This window comes from Mustela putorius, unplaced genomic scaffold, assembly GCF_011764305.1.
Source record: "Mustela putorius furo isolate JIRA1106 unplaced genomic scaffold, ASM1176430v1.1 tig00000450_pilon_pilon_pilon, whole genome shotgun sequence".
Classification (NCBI taxonomy): domain Eukaryota; kingdom Metazoa; phylum Chordata; class Mammalia; order Carnivora; family Mustelidae; genus Mustela; species Mustela putorius.
The window spans coordinates 8013858-8019016 of record NW_025421385.1 but is presented as its reverse complement, the minus strand read 5'-3'; the positions used below and the strand labels follow the sequence as shown (position 1 = coordinate 8019016).

Genomic DNA, 5159 nt, shown 5'->3' with positions numbered 1-5159 from the left:
TAAATCTTTTGAGAGAGCTCCATATAAGTAATTTAAAATATTTTTGAGAGGGCATGGATTGCATGGAGCACTGGGTGTGGTGCAAAAACAATGAATAATGTTATACTGAAAAAAATAAATAAATTTTTTAAAAATTATTAACATAAAAAATAAATAAAAAATAAAATGTTTTTAAATTAATGAATATAAATATTGTGTATAAACATAAATACACAATGAAGTAGAACATAAAGTTTGCACAAATTTTTTAGTTTATTTTACTTTTAAAAATTTCTTCAGGGGCACCTGGATGGCTCAGTTTGTTAAGTATAATCATCTCTTCAGCTTGGGTCACAATCCCAGGGTCCTGGGGCCCAGTCCCACATCAGACTCCCTGCTCATAGGGAGTCTGCTTCTCCCTCTACCCCTACCCCTGCTGTGCACTCTTTCACTCACTCTCTCTTTCTTCCAAATAAATAAATGAAACCTTTAAAAATATTTTTTCTTCAAACAGAGATGCCTGAGTAGTGCAGTCAATTAAGCATCTGACCCTTGGTTTCAGCTCAGGTCATGATCTCAGGGTCTTAAAATTGAGCCCCAAGTTGAGCCCCACATCAAGTCCCAGGTGGGACTCCATACACTCAGTATGAGATTTGCTTAAGATTCTCTTTCCCTTTCCCTCTGCACCCCCACTAATGTTCTCTTTCTCTCTCTAAGATGAATAAATAAGCTAAATTTTTTAATTTAAAAAAGATTTCTTCAAACATACATATATAGACTGCTACATAAATATGTAAATATGGTAATATATAAACCATTTTTTTCTTGGACCCCTTTCACCCATTTAACCACATACACTGGTATTCTTTCAATCTGGTATCTACCTTTCTAATTTTTTCTCTAAATTTACACTGGTCTCCTAAGCATTATAGATTATGTGGTAAACAATTAATAAAGTTCCTGTGCTAGTTCCATATAGTTACACTTATAAACATGCACCATGCACATGTGCTGTGAACATATCACAGTTTTCTGATTCTTGATTTTCTCACTCATCACTATCAAGTCCACTGGCATATTTTCCTTCATCCTCTTTAATGCTTGTGTAATACTTTAATCTATCCCATAAACAGCTTGACCACTTCACTAATAGTAAGTATTCCCTTCGTTTACTTTTTTTTCTTGCCGCTATAGACATCCTTACACATGTGTTATTACTACCCAGTGTTTTTATTTCTATAGATTTTGGTTCCTAGAAGTATAACTGTTGGGTCTTGATATGTATATTTATATCCAGAGTACAAATATTTGTTAGGGGAAAAGCCATATAAAGGAGGGATGTTAAGACATGCCAGAGCCATGAAAGGAATATCAAAAAGGGGGTCACATGTGGAATCCTCAGCAGATCTGACTCTTTCCTTATTCCTTCTGCCTAGAGGCATTTAGAGAAATATTTTCCCCTCTATTCTTAGAGTTCTGCATTGTTACTAGAAATGCCTGGACAGATGCTTTCTCTCAACAAATTGGCCTCAAACCTGGCTAACTCTTAAAAAAGCAGATTTTCAAGAAAATGAGAAAACAAGCCACAGACTTGGGAAAAAAACATTTGAAAAACACATATCTGATAAACGACTATTATTAAATGTCTTTTAATTTTTTAACTGAAATTCAATTTAGTTAACTTATAGTGTATTATCAGTTTCAGGGATAGGATTTAGTGATTCATCAGTTGCATATAACACTTAATTATATGCTGTTATCAAAATTATGAGCTGTTATCAAAATTATGCAAAGAACTTTCAAACTCACAACTAAGAAAACAAACAACCCAATTTTTTTTTTTTTTTTTTTTACTGCTGAAAGACCTCACATTTATTATCAAGCCAACCCACTGGTGCAGAGGTATAGTAACAGAAAAATCATTTCCCTGATCAAAGGTATCTATTGGCCAGGTAGAAAGGTGTTTACAGGGTGACAGAATAGAACACATGATCTTCAAGGAGCTTAATTAATTAATTAATTAATTACGTGGTGCCAATTAGGTGTGTCATCTCATGATGTGGGACGCCTTAGAGACCCAGCCTTGTTCTCCTCCAGTGCCTCCCCTTGGAGTTGTACCTGATTTTATTACCAGTTTTCATCCAAATCCACTGGGGAATTTGTTAACTCTGCTTTTGTTTCTTGGCCAGGAATTGCTTCATCCTGAAAGTCTTGTGAGAAGACATGGTCAGTAACAGTGAGTGGCACATAGCAGGATGGTGGCAAAAAAGAGAAAGAAGTCAAACAACCCAATTTTAAAATGTACCAAAGATCTGAATAGATACCTCATCAAAGACAATATACAAATGGCAAGCAAACATTGATAAATGCTCCATATCACATGTCATCAGGAAGATACAACTTAAAACAAACTACATACCTACTAGCATGGCCAAAACCTGGAACACTGACAACACCAAGTGCTGCTGAGGATGTGGAGCAACAACAGCTCTCATTCACTTCTGGTGGGCATGCAGTACAGGGCAGCCACTCTGGAAGACCCTTTGGCATCTTCTTACAAAACTAAATATATTCTCACCATACAATCCAGCAATTGCATTCCTTAATATTTACTCAAGAGAAATGAAAACTTATCCCAACATAAAAAACCCATCCTCCAATATTTATGGGAGGTTATTCATAATTGTCAAAACTTGGAAATAACTAAGATGTTGTTCAGTAGGTGAATGGATATATAAACATGGTATGTCCAGGCAATGGAATAGTATTCAGGACTGAAAAGATATGAGACATAAAGCCATGAAGAAACACAGTAGAGGGGGCTAGCAAGATGGCAGAAAAGTAGGAGACGTAAATTTCATCTAGTCCCAGGAATTCAGCTAGTTATCAAACCATTCTGAATACCTATGAACTCAACAGGAGATCAAAGAAAAGAATAGCACAACTCTATGAACAGAAATGCAACCACTTTCTGGCGGTAAGACATGTAGATAAGTGAATCTGAGGTGATATATGGGAAGATAGAACGTGGGGCGGCGGGGAGGTGGTCCATCAGCGGGCTCCCAGCAAGTGATAGAGCAACAGAGCACAAAATCAGAACTTTCAGAAGTCTGCTCTACTGAGGAATGTTGCTCCAGTGGCTAAGCAAGGGATGGAACCCTCGCTGGGGCAATGTGGTCTCAGAACCCTAAGTGTCACAGAAAGACCAGGGGTGACTAAGTGTGGTGGGGCTTCCAAGTATCAGAGCAGGAAGGCTGGCTGCAGAGATGGACCCGAAGAGAAGGCTCTCAGCTCAGGGTTGCCATAAACCATGACCCTTGGCACAGTCAGGCCACTACTCTTCAAGGAGGGACCCCACAAGTGGCAGATCTGGGGACACCACTCCACTTCCTCCAACAGGAGGAACAGCATGGGAGGGCACTGTAAGAATCTGCTGGTTTGGAAACTCCAAACAGGGTGATGTGCCAAAGATAGAAACACTTGGTCACAGGCCAGGTGAGCTCAGAGTGCAGCTGGAGACCAGAAAGACAGGAATAATTGACAGTTTTTCTCTAAGGGCTCACTGAGGAGTGGCGCCCTGAGCTCTCAGGTCCACTGTGTTGGAGATTGGGAGGTACGATTTTCATTCTGGCCCACCAAAGCTGTACAGAAAGTATTCAGGGAACAAAAGCTCCCCAGAGCAAACCTGAGCAGATTGCTTATCCTAGCCCCTGGCAAGGGTGATGCAAGTTTGTCTGGGGCAAAGACATTTGAGAATCACAAGAGCCCCCTCTCCCAGAAGATGAGATAGAACGTCAGCCAAGACCAAGTTTACTGATCAATGAGAACTGCAAATCTCCAGCACTAGGGAAATACAGCACATATAATTCATGCTTTTTTCCCATGATTCTTTTTTTTTCTTTACTTTTTTTTTAGTGTTCCAGAATTCACTTTTTATGCACCACTCCCAGTGCTCCCTGCAATATGTGCCCTCGACAATACCCATCACCAGGCTTCCACCCACCTCCCCTCCCAAACCTTCAGTTAGTTCCTCAGAGTCCAGTCTCTCATGGTTCGTTTCCCCCTCCAATTTCCCCCAACTCCCTTCTCCTCTCCATCTCCCCATGTCCACTGTGTTATTCCTTATGCTACACAAATAAGTAAAACCATATGATAATTGACTCTCTCTGCTTGACTTATTTCATTCAGCATAATCTCTTCCAGTCCCATCCATGTTGATACAAAAGTTGGGTATTCATCCTTTCTGATGGAGGCATAATACTCCATAGTGTATATGGAGCACATCTTCCTTATCCATTCGTCCATTGAAGGGCATCTTGATTCTTTCCACAGTTTGACAACTGTGGTCATTGGTGCTATGAACATTGGGATACAGATGGCCCTTCTTTTCACTACATCTGTAACTTTGGGATAAATACCCAGTAATGCAATTGCAGGGTCATAGGGAAGCTCTATTTTTAATTTCTTAAGGAATCTCCACACTGTTTTCCAAAGTGGCTGCACCAACTTGCATTCCCACCAACAGTGCAAGAGGGTTCCCCTTTCTTCACATCCCCTCCAACACATGTTGTTTCCTGTCTTGTTAATTTTGGCCATTCTAACTGGTGTAAAGCGGTATCTCAGTGTGGCTTTGATTTGAATCTCCCTGATGACTAGTGATGATAAACATTTTTTCACGTGTCTGATAGCCATTTGTATGTCTTCATTGGAGAAGTGTCTGTTTGTGTCTTATGCCCATTTTTTGACGTGATTATGTTTTCTTGGGTGTTGAGTTTGAGGAGTTCTTTATAGATCTTGGATATCAGCCCTTTGTACTGTCATTTGCAAATATCTTCTCCCATTCCGTGGGTGGCCTCTTTGTTTTGCTGACTGTTTCCTTTGCTATGCAGAAGCTTTTGATCTTGATGAAATCCTAAAAGTTCATTTTTGCTTTTGTTTCCTTTGCCTTTGGAGACATATCTTGAAAGAAGGTGCTGTGGCCGATGTCAAAGAGGTTACTGCCTATGCTCTCCCATAGGATTTTGATGGATTCCTGCCTCACATTGAGGTCTTTTATCCATTTCAAGTTTATCTTTGTGTATGGTGTAAGAGAATGGTCAAATTTCATTCTTCTACATATAGCTGTCCAATTTTCCCAGCACCATTTATTGAAGAGACTGTTTTTTTCTCACTGTGTATTT

The 5159-nt window shown here is 39.5% G+C and overlaps 1 pseudogene; it reads right to left on the bottom strand.

Annotated features, from left to right (window-relative positions):
- Window positions 1–1674: 1674 nt before the first annotated feature.
- LOC106003612 lies at window positions 1675–3959 on the bottom strand (annotated as a pseudogene).
- Between the last annotated feature and the right edge of the window lie 1200 nt (window positions 3960–5159).